General features: G+C 42.0%; 1 pseudogene; it reads left to right on the forward strand.

Moving 5' to 3' along the window:
* LOC142436144 (ninein-like protein) overlaps positions 1–19,027 on the forward strand; it is an 88,938-nt pseudogene extending 69,911 nt beyond the window's left edge.
* The last annotated feature ends 6,023 nt before the right edge of the window (positions 19,028–25,050 follow it).

Genomic DNA, 25,050 nt, shown 5'->3' on the forward strand with positions numbered 1-25,050 from the left:
TGGGAATAGGAAAGCTGTAAGAAACCTGTAATGTCCTCACTGAGCTAAGCTGAGATTTCCTCTTCTTCGCAGGCTTTTTCACATGCGTTACAGCTCCTACTCCAGTGAGCCTCGAAACGGAACTCATGATGGAGCAGGTGAAAGAACGTTACCAAGACGTCAAGAGCCAGCTGGAGACGAAGGTAGGTGTGAGGGGTGCCCGAGGGGGAGCCTGGGGCTTCCTTTTGTGCACAGAGAGCCGTGCTTAGTGCTGACCCTTCTCCAGGCAGCTGCCTTGGATTTCTCTGGTTGGTGAGCGGGGGCACTAAGAAGACAGTTTGAGGGAAATACAAGCAGAAATGACTGTCAGTGCCTGGCCCAAAGTCGCTGGGGGCTGGCATGCTGAGTGCAGCCCTGCCAACTGCTGTGTGGGAATTCACACCACCTACCTCATTCTTAGCATAACTTATCCTTGGCTTTGCCTCTCGTGGGATGCTGCATAGTTTCTCAGCCAGGATTACCCTGGCTGACAAGGTCTTCTCAGATGAAGTTAGCTCCTGCCTCTCCTTAGATGGTGACTAAGAGAATGTTCGCACACAGTTGCCATGTGCCGCGTTCTTTCTACTTTCAGGACTCAGAGAGCCAGCCACCCTGTTTCCACCGGGACCTCTGAGCTCCTGGGTGCAAGTTACTTACCTAAACGGAGCTTGCCAGCCAACGGCCAGACAATATCTTCTCCCACGGGAGGTTATCCAACTGGTCCAGACAAGGCTGTGCCTACATCTTGAGCACTGAGTCTTGGGGATGTCACCGCTGCCTTTTCATCCCTGACTTCTGCAGGCCTCAGCTCCTTGGCATGCCCGACAACCTTGCTGTTTCCATGTCATATTGTCAGGGGCTAATGTTTCTCTTTCCAGGTAAACTACAAGCAGGAAATTGAACTAATGAAGAAAAACTTTGAGAAGGAGAAAAGGGAAATGGAGCTTATGTTCAAAAGTGAAGTCAGCATGCTAGAGAGGCGCTCCATGCACAGTCTCAGGATGCCCTTTGCAGCCTGCAGGGGCAGCTGTGGGAGATAAGGAGTGGGGGCCCACATTGCCCCAAGGAGTTGGCCACCTTAGCTCAGTGGCCAGACGAGAAGCTACGCCTGAGACACCAGCACGGACTACCACAAATCAGGTCTGCTGCCCTGTTTTCTTCTGGGTCCTCCTTCAGTCTGAAGTTCTTCCCAAAAACCCACATTAGATATTTAATTCAGGAAATGACTCAACTGCAGTGCATGCTAAGTGGGTAGTTTTTCTCTGGCCACAGAGAGGAAGGTAGGAAAAAATAGGGCTTTGTATGAGTTGTTTTAACTTAAATTAGAAATATATATATTAAAACTTAAGTTATGAAGTAATTTAGTTTGTAGACTACTTTTAACACATTCATATTTATTTTCTGCCTCAGACTTCTCTGTAGCAAAGGAACAAAGTAGCAAAGCATCTTCCTTATTTAATGTCATGTTCTAATTTTCCAGTGCACGCGGTAGTATGTGGGCAAATGGAGAAAAAGGCTAAAAGCTCCTTTGCAATAGGGAGGCCAGTTATCTGCGAAGGTAGCTTTTCAAAGCTGTCCTAAGCGAAAGGAGCCCTGCTGGGGCTTTGGGTTAGCATCAGGCTGCTAACTACAAGATTGGTGATTCCAACCTCCCAACTGCTTTGTGAGAGAAAAACAGACTTGCTCCTCCAAGAAGAGGGACCATCTGAGAGCCTCGGCAGCAGTTTGCTCCATCCTGCAGAGCATAGGAGTTAGAATCGGTTTCATGGCAGCGAGTTGCTGTGTCATCACAAAGAAAAGCAATGAAAGATTTCTTTGGAAAACTGAGCGTATCAAGTAGGTTTCACTTAGTGGAATGATAACTGGTTGCTGCCAGCCCATGCCTATTTATCATGACCTCACTCTCCCACAGAGAATCTTGGCCCTCGCCAACTTGGACACCAAGCGGGCTAGAGCCCTGCTGACCAGACCTGCAAAGCCTCCTTGGGAAGCATTCTTAGCTGGGAACATGGCTCGGGTTAGAAGTGGCACTACGATGACCACAGTGGATCAAGCCATCTCCCGTGTCCTGTGACCTGGGGAGGTTGATGATCCCAGAGCCAGTCTGCCTTTCTGTCATGGTGCAAGGAAATTGAGGCAGCTTAAGTATGGGTGGTAAAGAAAATCCTGGACAACTGAATTGTACCCTCTTCTGTACCCTGCCTTTCTGTTCCCCAAAAGATGACCACACAGTGGCCTCAGACCTGGGCGTTGCAATAACACATACTGCCCGCTAGGATGATCCAGAGCTTCCTCCTGAGAATTTTGCTTCATAGTATCTGAACCTGTGAACTGTCTGGTAAAGGGCGGGCTACTGTCCAGAACACCTTATAGACCATTGCCACTATTCCCAAGCCCTTTCAGGCTCTAAGAAGCAGCAAAGGGACATGTCTGGTCCCAGGAGTTTCCTTAACTGGCTGGAAGGCTGCTCCCACCCCATTCCCACCCCATGTCATGATTGTGAGTCGAGCCATATTGCATGACTCTGATGAGCTGAGTTACTCTTGTTCTCCCAGGCTGACTGCTCTCAGCTGGGCCTCACTCCACCTCAGTGTTATTTTCCTGGGGCTTCTAAAGGCATCTTTCCTAGATGTTTAAAATACTTTTTAGAGTAATTTCGACTAAAGGTACTTTTTTTTTTTTTCACTAAACTTTAGGCCAGTACTGCCCAATACAGCTTTCTGTAGTGATAGACATATCTTGTGTTTGCCTGCCCATTACAGGAGCCACTGGCCACATGGGGTCACTGAAAGTGACTGATGTGACCAAGAATCTGAGCTTTGATTTTATTCCATTTTAATCCGTCTAAATGTAAATTTAGTCCCATTTGACAAGTCGTGTCTGCTGCATTATCAACTAGATCCTGTGCATGCACTCTCTGAGCGCAGCTGGCACGAGTAGCGAGGAGTTGTGCACTTAGAACGTGCGCTTGGGCAGGCCTTTCTAACCCTGTGATACATGTGACATTCGTGTTTCTGAGCCAGGTCCATGTGAAAGTTTCTGTAGAAAGGGGGCAAAGGCTGAACTGAGCCAGAAACTCCTGTGGATGGAAGCAGCGCACTTGTTACAGCAATGGGACTGTGAAAAGAAAAAGATGCTTCAGAGGCAACTGCAGCTAGTGACAGACATGGGAGCCCAGCTGGACTTGGACAAGGGATAGAGAAGAGAGGCAGAAGGAGATGCTAGCCCAGTGCAAGAAGCAGCAACGCAAGTTGGGTGGGGGGTGGAAGGTGGAGGGTGGCAGGGAGGGCTGATGAGTAAAGAGCAAGCTAAAATTTGCAAAGTGTTTGCACTTGAAAAGTTAGAAACCACATATAGGAAGCAATTAAAAGGGCTTTCCCTGGAGGCAGAGGGGCTGAAAGCCTTCTTGAAGGAGGGAAAGGCAACTGCCTCCAGGCCTGCTGAGGTCCACAGAAGTCAGAAAGGAGACGGGACCAGCAGGGTCAGAACGTGGAGAGGCTGAGTTCCTGCGTATGCCAGGGAGGCATCTCACTGCAGATCCTGTCCAGAGCCCGGTCCCGAGAGCAGCCCCACAGCCCAGAGGACCCTCTGCATAGCTCACTATCAGGGCCATCCCATCTTGGTGAATGATATAGAGGTGGCTCCTGCTCCTTTAGAGACATGGGTGATCTATGCTATCCCCTAGAGGGGCAAGGCCCATGTTCCTGGAGAAACCCGTACCTTTGGCTAGCAGCCTTGCTGGTCAGAAGCAAAGATCATCTGAGCAGCAGGAGTCCAAAGCCACAGAGCAGCCCTTACTGGACATGGCTGGACACAAGCTGCCCCTCTAGGAGCCTCTGTGTCTTGGAAGGTGAGCATGGGGTAGGGACCACTAGGACAGGACAGCAGAAATTAGAAGATGCTGTACCGATAACAGAAGGTAGAAACTGTGCTGGAGAGAGAAAAGAATGACATGAAAACCAGGCTCCTACAGCTGGAAGATAAGCTTCTGGCTAGGGAGAAAGAAGCAGACTCGAGAGAGAATAACAGGTTTGCCCTCTATCCATTCTTAAACAAGTGGAACTGAGTCATCTCAGTCCCTGATGACTTGATTGCATAACCCCCTTTCCTCCTAGCAGGCTGGTAGACTCGGCACCAGGAGAATACCACGTAGCCCAGGTGTGCCCAAGCTTACAAGCCCAGTCTGGCCTGTACTCGGGCCGTGGTGTTGCTAGGTGCTGTGTGAATGCGAAAAGAGAAATTTTCCATACAGAAACCCCCAGAACTTCACCAAGAGGACTGCTGTGGCTTAGACTCAGGTTTTCACTATCTCTGTCGGCAGGAAATCTGTGCTTGTCTCACGGGGCCCACGAAAGACTGCCCTGAACCCCATTTCATTCCTTTGGGGTCTCTGAAGGTCTCTGCCTGCCAGCTCCAAGCACCTTCCTTTAGTCCCACTGTGTGTATTTATTGAAAGTGTCCTTGGCGCAGATCTACTGCTTCGTGAATTCTGTGAGAGCCCCAAGAACTGACTGGGACACTCGGATGTTGGCCGCAGAAGCCAATGCCTTCTAGAGAAAGCTGAGCTGAGAGGGAGTTCTTAATTCCACCAGCTGGGCAGGCTGCTTGAAAGGCCACAGGTGGAACTGGCCTTCTCGCTTGAGGACTTTGGCTGGCAAATGCTCTATCTCAAAAGCCTGGGATATAGGAAGGCCTTTCCCAATATTTTCCATAGATGGACCCATGTCCCTGAGTGGCTTAAAACAACACAGATTTAATATCTTACAGTTCTAGACGCTACAGGTCAGAAATAGGTTAAAATTTAGCTAATTTCTTGACAGCTTAGTTGCATGTTAGCTAGAACTGAGAGCTAAATTGTACTCTAATCGAGGTGTCATCAGGGTTGTGCCCCTTCCAAGGGGTTCTAAGGAGAACCCATGTACTTACTTTTTCCACCTTCTAGAAGCCACTCACATTTCTTGACTCGTGGCCTCTTCCACTTTTCAAAGCGTCCAATGGCTGGCTGAATCTAAGGCTGTGCCTCTTCTGCCTCTTTCATTTAAAAGGACCCTAGTCTGTACAATAGGCCCACTAGAATAGTCCAGAATAATCTCATTATCTCACAGTCAGCTGATCAGCAGACTTAATTTCATCTTCAACTGTAATTCCCCTTAGCCATGTAACATAATATTCACAATCGGGAATTAGAACATGAATAATGTTTTACCAACTGCCATCGAGTTAATTCTGACTCATATCCACCCCAAAGGGCAGAGTAAAACTGATCCCTAGGGTTTGTGAGGCTATAAATCTTGATAGAAGCAGAAAGCCCCATCGTTCTCCTTTAGAGCAGTGAGTGGGTGGGTCTTTTAGCTGCTGGCTTTCCAGTTAGCAACCTAGAGTGAAATGCAGATGAATACAATACCAACTGCACCACCATGGCTTCCCAGAACAGTCTTTAGGAGGTCATTAATCTGCCAACCACAGCAGTGATCTGGATGTTTTTGATCTCTGATACATTCATGATCACATATCTTTGGTGTATTTAGGTGTGTATTTTTTAAAATATTCTAATGTTATATGCAATAAAAAAGTGTACTGCTATGATTTTATAAGAAATTGATCAGATCGTTTTACCAGCACCCAAAACAAGAAATAGAACCCTCCTGGATTCCCCACACATAGCCAGTATCCTGACTTCTAACTCCTTAATTTTGCCTGTTTTTGCACTTTATATAAAAGAAGCATACCATCCGTCCTTTCTTACCATATGTTGTTTGTGAGATTCTTCCATATTGTTGCTTAGAGCTATAGTTATTTCATTTGCACTTTATTTTTCATTCTCTTGCCTGCATTTTTCTACTGCTATGAAAGTTCTGGGTCAATGCAATATGTTTGTATGGAATGGAATTTTTTAGATTTTAAGATATAATAATGTTTACCTTTTTATTGACATAAGAAACAATGAGTCTTGTGCAAAACTCAACTACAACTCTTTTTTTTAATGAAGTTTTTATTGTGAATTAAGGTTTACAGAGCAGATCATACTTTAACACTCTGCAATTCATACATATTTTGATGCCATTCATTCATTCCAGTCCTCTTAATATGCCCTCCCTTAGTCCACGACTTCCCTGTTTTCTGTGTCCTTTTCTCCTCCTTTCCTAGCCTTCTGTCTTTGGGTGAATGCTCCCCATCTCATTTTAACGGTTGACTTTTCTAACACAGTAGTGAGTTGAAGTCCAGACCCAAGGGAGCACGGTCTTAGGGGCCCTACCAGACGCTGTCTGACCAGTAAGCCTGGTTTCTTTTAGGATTTTGATTGACAGGTTCTTCTTCTCTTTCCAGGACTCTCTAGTGTGATTTTATGCAGAGCTGGTGGTGGTGGCGCCAGGTATCACCCCGTTCTTCTGGGCCCAGGATTGTGGAGACCGGTGTTCTCACTGTCCCTTCGACTAAGTGTTTTCCCTGTGTCTGTTTAACTGCCACCCCGCTGCTCTGCCCTGGACAGGGAGAGATCAGTCCTTGCACCCTAGACGGCTGCTCAGAGACCTTTAAGACCGCTGCTACTTACCAGATTAGAATGTAGAGCACTGTCTTTGTGAACTATGATATGCTAATGGATCATTTTGTCCCCTGCAACTATTGTGATACCACTCCCCCAAAGCCCAGTACCTTATTCCTTCAGAGTATCTGCTTATATTTAAGAAGTTGTCATAATTTTGTCCTCTGTTCGCCCCACCACATTCATGGATATATTTGCAGTAAAAGTAAATATACAAATACTCTCTTTTAAACACACACACACACACACACACACACACACACATATATGTTTGTAAAAGTCTCCTATCTGTTCAGCCTGTGTGTATGTCCAAGTACTCACTTGTAGATTCCCCAATCCCCCACTGTTGTAGGACTTTGAATCTAACAGTGTTTGCGTCTGTAGTTTCTCACTCTTGCAAACTACCGGTGTACTCGCCTGCCTGCCTCCATCGTTTCTCCTGTGTGTTGCATTCCCCTCCGCCCAGGCTATCACTTGCCTGTGTTCTAGCCGCACCTCCCCCCCCTCCTTTCCATCCTCTGCAACCATCAAAGAATGTTTTTATTTCCATAAGAAAACTTACAGTTGATTTTTATAGTGGTGGTCTCATACGATATCTGTCCTTTTTGTTTTTGACTAATTCCACTCGGCGTACTGTCCTCCGTGTCCATCCCTCTGTGAGGGCTTTGCAGGTGCATCGTTATTCTTCGACGTTGCATAGCATTTCATTGTGTGTTTATTGCACCCAAGTTTGTTCATCCATTCTTCCACTGCAGGGCATTTAGATTGTTCCTGTTTTTTGCTATTGTGAATAATGCTATGATGAACATGGGTCTGTATCTATTTATTTGTGTCATAGTTTTTATTTCTCGAAGACACATACCAAGTAGAGGGATTGATGTGTCATGGTATTTCTCTTCCCAACTTTCTCAGGGTGCACCATACTGCCTGCCACAGTGGCTGCACCATTTCCCAGTTCCTCCGGCAGTGTATGAAAGTGCCAGTCTTTCCACACCCTCACCATCATTTGTTGTTATCTGTTGTTGTTTTTTTTAACCTTCCAGTTAATTTGGGGGGTGAGGTCGTATCTCATTTTGATGTGTATTTCTCTAATGGCTAATGATTAAGAGCATTTCTTCATATATTTTTGCCCCCCTGAATGTCTTCTTTGGTGAAGGATCTGTTCACATCCTTTGACCATTTTTTAAATTAGATTGCCTATCTCTTTCTGTTGAGATACTCAATTTTCTGTAAATTTTAGAGATGAGTCTCTTGTCCAGTATGTCATTGTCCAATATGAAATTCCACAGCCTTTAGCTTCTCTTTTGACTCTTGGTGGAATCTCTTGACACACACAATTGTCTACGTTTTCGGAGCCCCTAGTCATCCATTGTGTTCTGCTCTGAGTGTGTTCTCCATTACTTCTGTGAGGGCAGTTACATACTTGGCTTCACATAGTCTCTTAATTGTTCAGCAGATAGGATGAGCAATCTTCAGTGTATCTGCGCTCCAAGCAGCCAAAAGTAGAATTCCACCTCCACCTAACACAGTGTACACACCTAGAATCAGTCTGTTTCCCATACTAGAGCCAGAGTGACCATTTCAAATTTCATGTCCCATTTATTTGACAGCCCTACTCTAAACCCTTTGCTGCTTTTAAAGTTCCCATGACTTCTTTTTCTCTATTTTTCCCTTAGTGCCCCATGAGATCAAATGAAGTCAGATGAGACATATTTGTGCTTGATACTAGAACATAATGCATAAGATAAGCATTACTTAGATTGGGAAAATTAGAATCTAACAAGATGCCAGACAAAGACGTAGTTGGGGGGATAAATATCGACATGTGTTCAGGACAGAAAGTATGGGTTCAAAGCTCATTAGGGATTTTTTTGTTGGTAAAAATACTTGCCTGTCATAAATCACTTGTGTTGTCTTGGCAGAGATTCTTTAAGAATTGTTTGTCAGGAAATAATGTGGCCCAGGGTAGCCTTGGTCATGGAGTAGATAGTGACACCTGCCTTTCTCTGCTGAGGTATTCACTGTGCATCAGGCCGCTCCATAAATCAATATGTGTTTCTTCCTCAGTTTTTCCTTCCAGTGATGACCTTGGAGTATAGCAGGTGACAGTCTCACTAAAGAGGAAAATGTGTGCATATATTTTAAGCTCTGGTCATTCTTGTTTCTTAGATCCCTGCCGGGATTCACTAGCAGGGAATAGCTTTTGGAATGCCCCAAGGTCTCACATTCAGTATTACGCATTGATACCAACCATGGGCACATGGTTCCCAACTTACTTCTGATTGTCAATTGTGCTTGCAGAGCCGAGCTACAGAGGCTTTCTGAAGAAAACACATCGTTGACAAATGAATTGGGAAGGATTCAGCAAGAACTTAAAGTTGCAGAAAGAACAAATGATGTACAGAGGTAAAGGCTTGTCCAGGTTCAACTTAGGACCTTTGAGCTTGTGACCCAGTTTTCACATAGCAGAATGAGTGGTTTCCTCTCAGTAAAGTGAGTGTAGAAGTTACTGAGATAGAAAGTGGGGCGTATTCTCAAATCAACCTCACTTTCCAGAAAGCCAAGAGTGGATGAACCTAATTGGTCTCTGACCATGACATGACACATATGTAAAGGGCCCTGGCCTACCTCCACATGCAGGCAGCCCCTCTCATACCTGAATGCCTGGTCTCAGACGTAAAAGGTAGAACACGTATGTATGTGGCAGCATTGACCACCCCACAGTGAGCAGCTGCTACACCCATCCTTCTTACCTCTGCCATCGTGGCATACCACCTTATTCCCTGTATGAAAGTACTCCGCATCACACCTGATGGTGAGGACAGGTGGACATAGTTTAGTACAGTGAAATGATCCTAGGGCCTTCCTAGACAAATACAATATCTATGTTCATGACTCAGTAATAATTTCAGGTGGACTTTTCACCACGGTTTATATTTGTATGTAGATATCGGCATTAGGGGTAGGTCTGGGCCCTAGGACACTGAGGCAGGAACAAGGGACAGGGAGTGGAGTGCTAACACTGGTCAGTGAGTTTTCACTGCTGTAGCCATATCCAAGGGCAGTCTGCCTTTTGATTTTTCTTCCAAATAAGAAGTTCAAGATAAAGTCAACTCTGACCTGCTGCGAGCATGGAGCATAGTTGATGGAGTAGCCATGACGGTCAGAATATGGATGGCAGGGGAAGGGACCAGCGGGGATTTGCATCATTACAGTTCTGAAATCCAGGAGGTCTTCCCTTGAAACCATTTTCTCCTAAGTTTACTACCAGACTCCATTCCCAGCAGATCGCAGTGAGGGTAAGATGGTTTGTGTTTGTGTTGCTGGGTGGCTAGTTCCATACTTTGCTAAATCCGTAGTAATTTGCTTGACTAAGGATTGCCACGGAGAATGCTCCTTTTGTACAATCTGGCAAAATCTTGCAAGCGAAAACTAAACCCACTCTCATTGAGTCTGTAGAGGGTTTCTAAGACTGAATCGTTAAGGGGTGTGGGAGGCTATACCATTGACCTTGGCAGTTACCAGCACAAACCAAGGTGACACCTGGCTTTGGTTTCACCCTCCCTGCTGAAAATTTTCATTTCCGCCTCAAAAAGAGTCACCTGACGAATCCCATCTGACCCTAGACCAAGGATGGGACCAGCCTTGTTCGCATGTAAAATGCATTGGAAAGGGGATTATTGGAGATGCAGTTAGTTTAAAATTTGGCACCTTGTCTTTTGATCTCTCTTAAGTTCCATTTTTAATTTGTTCCAGTTTTTAATACTTTCTGCTTTCTTTTCTAAATGTTCTTGTCTGTTTTACTTTGTTATTGTTAGTTGTTTCTGTTGTTTTTAAAGTATGTTTTCCTATAGATGAAGTCCAGAATAGGTGCATCTATACAGACCCTAACTGGATTACTGGTTCTTTGGGAGTTTCACACAGTTGGTTAGAAGGAAATGGAAAGCTAATAACGACGAGTACAAGAATGAAGAAAATGTTCCAAAACTGATTGTGGTGATGATTATACAATCTTGATATGATTGAACTATTGAATTGTATATATGTGAATTATGTATCAATAGAACTTTTTTAAAAATTAAAGAATCGCCTGAGAACTTTGCTAAAATATTGATTGTGATTCAGTATATTTAGGTCAAAAATTCAAATTATCAACAGGGGTTGGAACTGGAATGAATCGGTTTGAAGTCCTAAGGGTAAACTTTCCTAAATTCTTCTGGCTTTAGGAGCTTGGGATCAAGATTGAACCATCACCACTATTATCAATCATAGCAGTAGCAGTAGTGTAGAGGGATCTGGGCCGTAGAATATGAGGGGAGGTAGGGGTGGGCCTTTTTGTCCAAGCCATGGTGGACTGTTACTAGAAGAAGAAAACACATTAATTGGCAATGATATTGTTAATTTTGCTTTTTCAACAGGAAAGAAATTGATATTTTAAAGAAAGAGAAATATCAGGCCTGCCTTGAAATGGAAATGATCAACAGTCAGGTTTAGTATTACCACCTGATGTGAAGCTAATGAACTTTTCTTTCTCTCTTTCTTTCTTTCTTTAAAAACTATTTTCGAATATTATAGAGGACTTTGTTCCTCAACGATTTCAGAATGCAGTAACTACCTCCCTTGTCAAAAATCAGAAAGTTCGTGTGGATACATTACTGCCGTCAGGGATACCCCATTTTGGTGCTGCCAGCCATCCTGATAATTCTTAGAATCACATGTGGCATTTATATCATGTCTTCTTGTCTCTTTCTCTCGGTCTATTCTTTATTTTGGAGACCATGGCACTTTTGAATATTACATGCAATTGTTTTGTTCCGTGTCTTGAAGTTTGGGTTTGTCTAGTCATTGATAATAATTAGATTGAGATGAGGCTTCTTTGGCAGAAGTACAAGAGTAAGAGTTGTGCAGTCATCAGCACCATCAATGTCAGAACTCTTCCTTCTTCCACTCATTGTTAGCTTCCCACTTCCCGCAACCTTCCTGCCATGCCCCTAGCCAACTATCACTCCAGTTACTGTCTCTAGAGATTTACATAGCCTGGATTTCATACACAGAAAATCACACAAAGCACAAACAATGACAAAGCAAAACAGAGAAAAACCTCAACCAAAAGAAAATATAAAATGTTAGAAACTGCCACCAGTTAGAACCTCCTTGGGAATTCAGCCAGTCTCAGCCAGAATCTTAACAGTGAGACACACTTTCACATAAACTAACAAGTACTAGCAGACCCCTTAAAATCCCCGTTTTTAATTTATCAGAAAACCACTATAACCAGAACACCACTTATGATTATTTCTGTCACCTAAATCCTACTCATGTATTCCTATCTCCTATTCCTTCTACCCAGTCAGCTCTATCATTTCTTCCTCATCTCAACAGAATACAATTTCCAGCCCCTATCTGAACTTTCTCCACTAACCCAAAGAGCAAGTCCTGCCCCTCCCTCCTCCACCTACTCACACACAATCCAGAACCTTACATACCATCTACAGTTGGATCACTATGCCATGCAAACAACAGTCAGCAGTAGTAACCACAAAAAATCAAGATAAACAAAAGTCAACAACTGAAGATTACGCAACTTCATTGGAATACACAGAAAGTGAAGACCTTAAATTACCAGAAAGAGAATACAGGTGAATGATGTTTGTGACCATACAAGAGATTTGGGGATCAATTCTGAAAAAAGGAAGAAAGTGTGATACTAAAAACCTCACACCCCAAAGAAACCGAGAAACAAAACAATGAGATAACAGAATTAAAAAACATTGTATGAGAACTGAGCAATACCGGTGTTCATCGCAGCACAGTTTACAATTGCAAGGAGTTGGAAACAACCCAAATTTCCATCAACAGATGAATGGATTAAAAACCTATGGTACAGATGTGCTTTACATAATTGATGTATGTATGGATTGTGCTAAGAGTTGTATGAGCCTCTAATAAAATGATTTAAATAAAAACTATGGTACATTCATACACTGGAGTACTACACATCACTGAAAAGCAGTGATGAATGCATGAAGCACCTTGCCACATGGGAAAAACTGGAGAAAATGATGCTAAACAAAGTAAGCCAAGCACAAAACACAAATACAACATGAGTCCGCTGAGGTAAACTTAAAAAAATGCAAAAGGGACATAAGGAAAAAGCTACTGTATACAAACATTCCTGGGGTGGTAGTATGGCAGGGGCCAGACCAAATCCAGGGATACATATGTTAGACAATTAAAAAGGTTGGGGAGGGGGGAAGAAAATGAAATAAATGGGTAGCTGGGGAACAGGGAACTAACCCATCCAAAGGGAGGGTCTTGTTCATATCGTCGCCGGGAAAGAAGGACCAGACTTCTACCCCATGCTCCAAGATGTGAATGCAACATACTGGCATGAAGCAAGGAACCAGTAGAGAGGTCTGAGGGGTTGGCCCCAATCCCAACTACATGGACAGCAGCCCTTGCCCCCAGAAGAAAGTACTTCAGAGGATAGCATTGAAGCTACAGCTCCGAGAGAGGGACATGTCTGATCAGAGCAAATCGAAGCAAATGAAGGGGGAGGAAGAGAGACTGGAGCACATCCTGGCCCACCAAGCCTTAAGGACAATATCCCCACTAAGAACAGCCAATGCACAGAGAGGACCATATGGCTGGTCCCACTATGAGACAGGACATCCCCCACTGACCCATAGCCCTATAGGGGACAACACTGGAGACACAGTGTGGGAATTAGACCGATCTGACCCCACCACACTGAGGCAAAACATGAAGGGCATGCAACAGAACAGCAAGGGAAGCAGAGCAAGGAAGTCCCGAGGCATTATCAAAAATAGACTTTGGGTTCAGAGCATGGCACCCCATCAGGCTCAATCAGCAAACACTCGCAAATGTCAACAAACAGACCTTGAACTATTGACAGGCTTTTCTTTTTTTTTGTCATTTGTTTTTTGGTGGTGTTGTTTTGTTTTCTTTTGTTGCTTTGTTTTGTTCTGTCTTGTTTTTGTGTATATTATTATCTCTGCAGGTCTATCTAGATAAAATAGGTGGGATAAACAATCTGGAGGAGAAAACAATGGGACTGACAGTTCCAGGGGGACATGAGAGAGGGGAAGGTTGGGGAAAAGAAGTGGTTAACAAACCAAGGGACAAGAGAACAACAAGTGATCCAAAATCAGTGGTGAGGAGCGTGTAAGAGGCCTGGTAGGGCTTGATCATGGGTAATGTAACCGAGAGGAATTACTGAAACCCTAATGAAGGCTGAACATGAACAAGAGCAAAGTAAAAGGAAATAGAGGAAAGAACTGCAAGGCACATAGCATTTATAGAGCTCTAAATATAGGCATGTACATATGTAAATATATTTATATATGATGATGGAGAAATAGAACTATGCATATATTTATAGGTTTAGTATTAAAGTAGCAGATGGACATTTGGCCCCTACTCAAGTACTCTCTCAATGTAAGAACACTTGTTCTATTAAACTGGCATTCCATGATGCTCACCTTCCAGACACAATCACTGAAGGCAAATGTGGTGAAGAAAGTCAATGGTGTCGGCTATCAAAAGATATAGCATCTAGAGTCTTAAAGGTTTGAAGGTAAACAAGTGGCCTTCTAGGCCAACCAAAGCCCACATGGAAGAAGCACACCAGCCTGTGTGATCATGAAGTGTCAAAGGGATCAGGTATCAGGCATCAAAGAACAAAAAATAATATCATTGTGAATGAGGGGAGTGCAGATTGGGGACCCAAAGCCCATCTGTAGGCAACTGGACACCCCCTTACAGAAGGGTCACGGGGAGGAGATGGGCCAGTCAGGGTGCAGTGTAGCAATGATGAACATACAACTTTCCTCTATTTCTTAAATGTTTCCTCCCCACCACTATCATGATCCCAATTCTATCTTACAAATCTGGCTAGACCGGAGGATGTACACTGGTACAGATAGGAACTGAAAACACAGGGAATCCAGGATAGATGAACCCTTCAGGACCAGTGGTGGGAGTGGCAATACTGGGAGTGTGGATGGAAGGTGGGGGTAGAAAGAGAGAACAAATTACAATGATCTACATATAACCCCCTCCCTGGGGGATGTACAACTGAAAAGTGGGTGAAGAGAGACGTTGAACAGTGTAAGACATGACTAATAATAATTTATAAATTATTAAGTGTTCATGAGAAAGGGGGGCAGGGAGGGAGGGTAAAAAATGAGCTCATACCAAGGACTCAAGTAGAAAGCAATGTTTTGAGAATGATGAGGGCAACAAATGTACAAATGTGCTGACACAATGGATGTATGAATGGATTGTGATAAAAGTAGTATGAGCCCCCAATAAAATAATTACCCCCAAAAAAGAACTGAACAATAGAATGGAAGAAAATGAAAATTGAATCTATGAACTTGAAGACAACCATGCAGACTTCAGCAAATGAGAGAAACAAACAAAAGAGTAAAATAATCTGAAGTAAACCTGAGGATGATGTGAGAAACCATGAACAGAAGTAATGAATGTCTTGTTTGGAATACCGGAACAGGAAGAAACAAACAAATCTACATATAAATTAGTAAGAGAATTTGTGGAGGAAATTTTCCCCAGTACTATAAAGGAGGAGATAATAACCATTCAGGAGACAGAGAGAACTCCAAGGAGGTTAGACCCGGGGGGTGGGGGTAGGGGACATGTATAGGAGGGCATCAGGACATATGATAGTCAAAATATTCAACTTCAAGGAAAAGGAGAGAATCTTGAGAGCAGCTAGAGAGGGAAAAAGTCACCTTCAGAGGTAATCAGATTGGAATAAGCTCAGAGCTCTCAGCAGAAAATATGCAGGAAATAAGAAAATGGAGCAACATAGATCAAACTTTCAAAGTAAAAACCTGCCAACCAAAATCCTGTATCCAGCAAAGCGATATATCACATATAAAGAAGAAATAAAGGTATTCCCAAACAAAGAAATAGTTAGAGAATTCATAAAAACAAAACCAGCATTGCCGAAAACACTAACCATATCTCTATGGTCAGAAAATCAACAGCACAAAAACATTATGAGATCGCCACAGTCCGTGCTTCTTTCCAGAAGTCAACACACTAAAACAACACCCAAAACAGTAGATCTAGACGGGAAACAAGGACATGAATAGATTCCTCCCTCCCAAACACAGATAATACAATATGATAGTAACTCACCTGCATTTGGAATTAATACCAATGAAAATCAATGGGCTAAATACCCCAGTCAAAAGACAGAGTAGCAGACTGGATTAGGAAACAAGATCCATCAATCTGCTGCCTTCAAGAAACACACCTCAAACTCACAGACAAAAACAGACTGAGAGTCAAAAGATGGAGAAAAAATTACTAAACCAATGACAATGAAAGGAAGACCTCACACAAATAGAAAACTACAAGCCAATATCTCTCATGAACATACATTCTCAACAAAATCCTGGCCAGTAGAATTCAACAACATATCAAAATAATAATAATACTTCATGCCCAAATGGGATTCATACCACCATATAAACAAAATATAGAAGAACCAGATGATCATATTGATGGATGTAGTAAAAGCATTTGACAATATCCAACACCCATTCCTAATAAAAACAATAATTAAATATAAGGAAATTCTTCAATATACTAAAGTCCATGTCTTAATATCCAACAGCCAGTATCATACTGGATGGAGAAAAGCTGAAATCATTGCAATTGAAAATGGGAACCAGACAAAGATGCCCATTATCCCCACTTTTATTCAGCATTGTGCTAGATCCTAGCCAGAATCAAAAGGCAACAAGAGATTAAGGGAGTGCAATTGGGCAAAGAGAAATTAAGCTCTAGTTATTTGCAGATGGTATGATTTTATAGAGAGAGAAAAACCCAAGGTCTCCACAAAACCCTGTTGGAAATAATTGGAGCTTGTTTCAAATAAGCACCCATCTAAGTGAGATGCCAGTAAACTCACCTGGAAAAAGCACACGATCATCGATGATCCAAGGATTATCAATTATATAAACCAGATCTGAAGAAGGGCGTGCTGTCAGAGCTGAAATTTGTGAAATTCTGGTGTTCACAAAGCTATGGCTGACAGTGGGAGCCCAAAATACATGTTCAGGTTCTCCACAGGGAATAAGCCTCCAGTGGCCCCCCTCTGACTATCACTGAGGGATAGGAATAACCTGGTTATCAGGCAGCTGGTATTGGAAAGACGATTATAGTAAATTAAAATGATAAATAGGGCTTGAATGGTTAAAATCTTGTTATTTGAGCTCCCTTTAGATACACTTTGACTTTTATCTAGTTTTTAATATTTTCTGGGTTTTGCTGTTGTTTTCTAGATTAGGTCTTATCTCTGCTGTATTTTGTTATTTTGGTACCTTTCTTGATTCTCTGTTATGTATCTTTCTGTGTTTGGGGGTTTATCAAACCCAGATTGGGTGAATCTGTAGAGGTAATAACTGGAGTAAGAGTTCTTGGGGTGTATTGATGGGGAGGAAAGAGGTAATGGGGAGCTGATATCACGTAGTATGAAAAGGAAGAAATTGATTATATGCAGTAATTGCACAACGCTGCTTGATCTGATAGAGCTATTGGTATGATGTCTGGATTATGCCCTAATAAAATGATCTGGGAAAAACATAAATTTTAAAAAATCAATTTTCATTTACATCAGGGCTATCACATTTTTAACAAAACTCAAGTGAATATTCCCAAATTAATTAAGTTTTCCCACAAGTTTACAGGAATGCTGCTGCTCCACATAACACAATACTTTTTAGCGTTTTAATGAAGGTCGGGAAGACCTCAAAGATGAATTCAAGGCAAGTCACCTCAGAAGGCTTTGGAGACTCTCTTTCTGGGTTTCAAAGGAATCCTCTTTATATTTTCTCAAGGATGATCACAGAGACTTCTCAGGAAGACATCTGAAGAGAATGGAAAGCTGCGCTGGGGAGGAGGAAGAAGGACAGGAAAATGTACCACGGCGTGTGTTTTGTTACGGCGCCATACCTGCTCCTCCTGGAGGGTAGCAAGGACTGTCTGACGAGCTCCTCATTGGGAACGACCCATCCACCTGACGCAGCCTTATCTGCCTTCCACACTGCTCTGTGTTCCCAAGCTCAGAGGACATTTAAAACGAACATGATTTGCATCCCTTGAACATGACAAAACTCCCATTTGACATGACATAAATTGAAGAGTGAGAATTCTTTGGGAAATGAATAGAAAGATGAAAACACTTCAGAAGCATATAGGCATAGATAAAGATATGACATGAAACAGTAGCTTCATATTTTGATAGTTTTGTTTAATTAAGGTTTCTTTTTTTAATCATTTTATTGGGGGCTCATACAACTTATCACATTCCATACATACATTCATTGTGTTAAGCACCTTCATACATATGTTTCCATAATCATTTTTAACAAGTTTCTATTATACAATGCTTTTATACTTACCCTTGTGTGTGCGTATTAAACCTACAAGATAAAAATGATATGATTCTGCTCATTGCTGAACCATAGGTATTCACACCAACGTGGGAATACCTTGGAACTGTGGTTGATCTCTCCCCTGAAAACTAATTGTTGTGAGAAAAAAAGAAAGGCAATCCAACAAAAATGTAATTTGATTCTTTTAAATTGTAATTTATTGAAAGATGCTCCTGACCAGTGGTTGACAGTAACTGAAATCTCTATGGTGAAAAACTGAGAAATTTTCTAGCAACTGTTGGAACACACGGCCATTTGTGTATACACCAAGAGGACATCTGTCAGACACTCTAATTTCCTGGCCCAGTGGTACTGAGAATATCAACAACTTACTGCCAGATAGATTTGGATATCAGGGACAGGTCAGAGGTCCTTTTGAAGAGATTCATATGCTTTAAGTTTCTTCCTCCCCCCCCCTCTTAACACGATGTTTTAAATAACTTAGATAAAAGTGGGAGGCCTTCAGAACAGTGGTTTGAATGTTCTTAATGGTCTAGATGTATTCTCACTTCTTCTCAGGAATAAAGCAGAGTTCTCAACTTCAGCATCATTGCTGTGTGAGACTGGATAAGTCTGTATAGGGGCTGTCCTATACACTGTAGGATATTTAGTAGCATTACTACATGTCAGTAGCCACCCCTACCTACCCCAATTATGACCATGAAAAATGCCTCCAGATGTTGCCACGTCCCACAGTGAGACAAAATTACCCCTCATTAACCACTGAAAGGATCTGCTGGGGCTTCGTTTTTGTTTTCAATCATTGTTTTACCCTTTTTTGCTCTAGAGTCAGAAATACAAGGATCAGTTATCTCAGCTCAACCATAGGATCCTTCACCTGGGTGAGGAGGCCTTTGTCCACAAGGCTCAAAATGAGAAAAATCAAGTACCCGTTCAGTTGCTGACACTGAAGATGGATCGGGCTGGTCACCAGGTGAAAGAGCAGGTGAGTGGGCAGTGCAGAGTGGGAATATGAGAGCAACAACTTAAAGATATGGAGACATACACTGCCCCACACATAGCCAGGAAGCCTAGGGGAAAAGAACATGGAATATCATAGTTTTTTATAAATCTGCTTTATTTAGAAGAGTAGCATAAAGGAATTAAATCTTAAAAAGAGAGTAAATTCCTACAACCTTTCTGAAAAGACAAGTTGAAAATATAGATAGCAAGAGCCTCAAGAATCTCATTATAAGAAGTGAAACTTCACTGTTTGCAAATAATATGATTTTATATATTGAGAATCCTAAAGGGTCCACAAGAGACTAGCTGGAAGTCATAGAGGAGTTTAGTAGAGTAGCAGTATACAAGAGTAACAATTGACTTCTTCTATACCAGGGATGGGGGTACAGAAAAAGATACCAAGGAATCAGTATCCTTTGCAAAAGCTGAAATACCTGGGAATAAACTTAACCAAAAACCAAGACTTGTACGAAGAAAACTATAGAACATTACTATAAGAAGCCAACCGGGATCTACACAAATGGAAGCATATTCCGTGTTTGTGGATCAGAAGACTCAGTATTGTGAGAATGTTGATACTATCTAAAACAATCTACAAATAAAATGCATTGCCGATCCAAATTCTAACATCATTCTTCAAAGAAATGGAAACACTGATTATTAACTCCATATAAAAAGGGAAGAAACCCAGGATAAGCAAAGAACTCCCCAAGAAAAAGAACAAAGCAGGTGATCTCACATTACTTGACCCCAAAACCTACTTATACAGCCACAGTTGTCAAAACAGTCTGATACTGGTATACTGATACATGCTCCCTGTCACTAGCCACCCAGGAAATGCGAGTCAAAATGACCATAAGATCCCACCTAATGCCCATAACTAGCCCAATTAAAAAAAACCAGAATGTGAAAGGGAGGATAGGGCGGAGGTAGGGGGAGGAATGAGGAGCTGATGCCAAGGGCTCAAGTAGAAAGAAAATATTTTGAAAATGATGATGGCAACAAATGAACAAATGTGCTTGACACAATGGAAGGATTACAATAAGTTGTACAAGTCCCCAATAAAATGATTTTTCAAAAGAAACAGAACAACAAATGTTGGAGAGTGTGTGGTGAGATAGGAACTCTTATCCCCTGCTGGTGGACTGGTAAATATGTACAGGCACTCTGGAAGGCAGTATGGCGATACCTAAAACAGATGGCAACTGAACTACCATATGATCCAGCAATACCATTGCTGGTATGTACCCCAAAGAAATAAGAAGCAGATCACGGACAGATGTTTCCCTCCCCTATGGTCATCACAGCAGAGTTCATAGTAGCAAAAAGCTGGTGGGTGGGCAGGAAGAAGCTGGAAACAGCCTACATTACCATCAGTACAAGAGTGGATAAAAACTCTGGTACATACATACAATGGAATACATCCCTAAAAACAACAATGAAACACCTCAAGTTGTAGAGGCATCTGGAAGATATTATGCTGAGTGAAGCTAGTCAAGCACAGAAGGATAAACACTGTGTGAGTCCACGATAATAGGAACATGCAGCAGAACGGGCACAAGTTCAAGTGTGCAGGCCATCCAGTCGTCTGGCTGGGGACCAGGCAGGCCGCTAAAGAGCCACACATCATCTGCTCAAAGTAAGTATCATGTAGGTCACTTGGCCGAAGGTCACCTCATGAGAGCTGGAATCAGATGGATGGGGTGGGGTTGATGCTGGTCCCTGAGAGGTAGCCATGTGGATTTGGGGTGAGGTCTCCCAGAGAGGGAATCAGCCCTGTCAGAGGAATGGGGCTTACTGATGCGAGGGGCAGCACAGGAAAGAAGAAAGGCAATGGTCAAATTTGGGGGAACATAGGTGCATGCCTGTTGAGGGGAGAAGAGGGAGGGCTGACATTGTGGGGGAGGGGTGTCCAGTGAGGTTGCTCTTGGGAGGACCTGATGCAGAGGGGTTAAGTGGAGAGCAAATGCTTTGAGAGTGATTAGGGCAAAGAATGTATGGATGTGCTTTATACAATTGATGTATGTATATGTATGGATTGTGATAAGAGTTGTATGAGCCCCTAATAAATTGTTTAAAAAATAATAATAAATTTTTTTAAAGTTGTATGAGCCCCTAAAAAATGATTTTTTAAAATACTGTAAAAAAAGAAACCAAACTTGACCAACAGTTACCATGGGTGAAGGGGAAAGATCTGTTGCTTTGGGAGCATTGAGTTTCTGTCACTGTGGTCGATAGTTTGAAAAAGGATAACAATGATAGTTGTACAACATGAAGAATATTATTGAGCCTCTTCTCGCTCTGAATTATACAACTAGAAGTTGTGCAATTGGAAAATATTTCTGTATATTTGTGCCACAGTTAGAAAAAAATAAGTACATGAATTACAATGAGTACAAGGAAGAAGAAAAAGGTTTTGAATTAAATATTGTAACAATTGGACAACTTTTCTTGATCTGATTGAATTGTATGACGTGGGTGAAGTGCTAATACAACTGTTTTAAAAGATGTGATGCAAAACAATAATATGGATTATTCGGGAGAACATGATGCTGAGTGAAATTAGTCAATCACAAGAGACAGATATTGTATGAGACCACTACTGCAAACGGTTTTCATATTGAAAAATAAATAACGAGATAGAAAGAAACTCCATGTGGTTACAGATCAGATCAGGTTTTCTGGGATGTTAGAATTACAGAGTCAGATCATGACCAAGAAAGCCCCATGGAGCACTTCGACTCTGACAAATACATGTGTTGCCCTGAGTTAGAACTAACTCCACAGCATCAGTTTTCGTTATTAACTGCTGTCTCTTGTTCCCATTCAGGATGACGCTTAGGGTTGCCCGTAGGCATGCCCTGTACCCAAGATTAAAGTTTCATGCAGAATAATTTCACTGCCCTTAAAATTCTCTGCTCCACCTGTTTGTTCCTCTATTGTTCCTTGAACTCCTGCTAGTCGCTGACCTTGTTTCTGTCTCTTTAATTTTGCTTTATAATTGGAATCATGCATTATGTAGCTTTTTCAGACTGGTTTCTTGTACTTAATAAGTACTTAAGTTTCCTCCATATTTTTTTTCATGGCTTGATGGCTCATTTATTTTTTTTGCTAGATAATATTTCCATGATACAGATATGCTCGTTTGTTTAGCCATTGACCTGTTGAAGGACCTCTTGATTACTTCCAGTTTGGGGCAATAATGAATAAAATTACGATAAATATTTGTATGCAGGCTTTTATGTGGATACAGATTTTCAACTCATTTGAGTAAATACCTAGGAACACAACTGCTAAAACATATGACAGGCCTATGGAATAGTGGTTACATTACCAGATAAGTATTGGACTGCTGACAGCGAGATTGACAGTTCAAATCCACCAGATGATCCGAGGGAAAAAGATAAGCCTATCTATTCCCATAAAGAAATCCTGTCAGAAACTCTATAGAGGGACGCTGTGAGTCAAATTGGCTTGATGGCATTGTTTTTGTTTTTTTGTAAGCCTATGTAAGAAACTGCCACTGTCGGATTCCTATGCAAAACACTACGCCCTGCGCCACACCTATACTCCTGACAGAGCTTGTTAGCATCCCATGTTCAGACAGAGGCTCGTAGCTAGTAACTTGTAGATGTGTACATTTCGCCCAAATACCATTTTAAATGTCTTGAAGTTAGTTCTTTTAAAACATAATTTTTTGATTTGTAACCTCCTTTTGTCAGGAAATACATGAAAAACAACTTAATACCACAGAAAAGCAAGTGGATAAAGTGGAAATGATCTTAAAGAATATGGAAATGCTTCTACAAGAAAAAGTAGATGAGCAGAAGGACCAGGTGAGTGATAAGTTCTTGTCATTTCCTCACAAACATCTTATATCTGCACACTTCTACCTCCTGGGTATTCACACAGCTGGTGTAGTAAGAGACTGTCTGGTCACAGACTCCGAGAGGCCATGTTCATTAGTTACCCCTCAGACTGAGCCTCAGTCAACACCTTATACTTGAACATGAAGTAATTTTCCACAGGATTCATAATTAATAGCAGTCAATAAAAGATTCTATTATATATATAAAACTAGCTTGTTTATTGTACTTATTTTCTTTTGGGTATCATTTTAAGGTTTCTTTTTTGAGATGGCCACATAACCTCAGGAAGGCTATGGATTTATTCATGCATCCTTCATTCAGCACATTGCCTACTGAGCACCTACTGTGTAGGAAAGCATTTTTCTAGGTAGACCTGAGATAAATAAGCCCTCATGGAACTTAAATTCTAGAGCTGATGAGAGCTAATAATAAGATTGTAGTTGGCCAAGGGCTTTGAAGAAAACACATTTTCCTGGACTGTAGAGTCAGGGTGTTAGGGGAGACTATACTGCACAGATAAGGTATCTGAGCAGCCCCTTAATCATGACCTAACATATATGAGTGGGTAAAAAAGAAAAACAGGAAAACTCCACTCTGTGGAGCTTTCATAGGATGCATTGTTCCTACTAGCTGAGCATCGAGCAACTTGTTCTGAGTTAGTGCACCCAGCGGCGTCGCCTGGGAAGGTTCTCTGGTCACAGTGAATTTTTTCATAAAAGCAGTTTTGCTCACACCTTGTTTTTTGTGATGGCTCATTTAAGAGAACTGCGTGTGGCTGTGAAAGTTTGCTTTCTGCTCCAGAAAAATGTCACAGAAACTGTTGTGATGTTGAATACAACTTACAAGGATAGCACTCTGAAAAAAACTCAAGTGTACCAGTAGTTTTCTTATTTCCAAAAAGGTAAAATGTCGATCGATAACAAACCTTATTCTGGATGTCCATCAACTTTCCAAACAGACAAAAATGTCCAAAAAATTCATCCACTTTTGCTTGAAGACCAATGATGGACCATTAAAAAGATGGGGAAGTTATCGACTATCTTGGAGCTTAGTTCAGTGAAGTTTAACAGAAGATTTGTGACAGGCCACCAAGAAGGAGTGTCAACTGGAAACAAGTCATTCTTGGAAAGAACAACTCTGAAGTGATCCAGACTTTTCTCAAGGTCATTACTGGTGACAAGCAAACTTCAGTCAAGCCAGGGGAAGACACCGTCATCACCTTGCCCAAGAAAAACTCGTCAAGTGAAATTAAAGATCAAGATTATGCTCATTTGATTTTTTTGATGTCCATAATATAGTGCATTTAGAGTTCCTTCCACTAGGTCAGACTGTTAATCAAACTTTCTATTTAGAGGTTTTGAAAATATTGTGTAACAATGTGCAACAAAAAAGACCTGATTTGTGGCAGATGGGGGACTGGTTTTACCATCATGACAATGCAACTGCTCACATGCCATCTCAGTGTGCCAATTTTTGACAAGAAACAGCATGCCTCTCTTGTCCCATGCACCTTACCTGACTTCACTCCATGCAACTTCTTTGTGTTTCCACCAATGCAGAGGAACATGAAAGGACAGCTAGTTGATGATATAGAAGAGATGAAGCAAAAAAATGAGAGAGGTGCTGTCAGCCGTCCAAACAGCTGAATTTGAAAAAAAAAAAACAATGTTTCCAAGAATGGAAGCGCAGAATTGACAAATGTATTAGGTGTAATGGAGAGTACTTTGAAGGTGATAAGGTTGTTTTGTAAAAAAATTTAAATACAAAGCTTTGAAACAAAATTCCAGGTTTTCGGGGTACCCCATCGTATACCTCAAGTAGAAAACAGATTAGCATTGGGGGAAGCATGTTGCTCACTGGTGGAATATCACATGTGTTGTACTTGAGAATCCTTCCTGACAGGTGCTAAATACCGGTAACATTTCCTGATCACCAGACAGCCATAAATAGGCACCCACACACTTACACTTCCCTGTTCATGGTTGTGGGAAAATAGTCTCGGCCCTGTAAAAGGTTTTGCTCTACCGAGTGCCAGGCACCATGCCTGTCACTGTTCTACTGTTCCTTTACTTCCTCCTGTCCCTCCCCTACTCCTCTTAAGTCCCCTTTCTCCTCTTCTTTCCATCCTGCCTTGCTCTTTTTTATTCCCCCACTCACTGGGAGCCCT

This window comes from Tenrec ecaudatus, unplaced genomic scaffold, assembly GCF_050624435.1.
Source record: "Tenrec ecaudatus isolate mTenEca1 unplaced genomic scaffold, mTenEca1.hap1 Scaffold_180, whole genome shotgun sequence".
In the NCBI taxonomy this organism is placed as follows: Eukaryota; Metazoa; Chordata; class Mammalia; order Afrosoricida; family Tenrecidae; genus Tenrec; species Tenrec ecaudatus.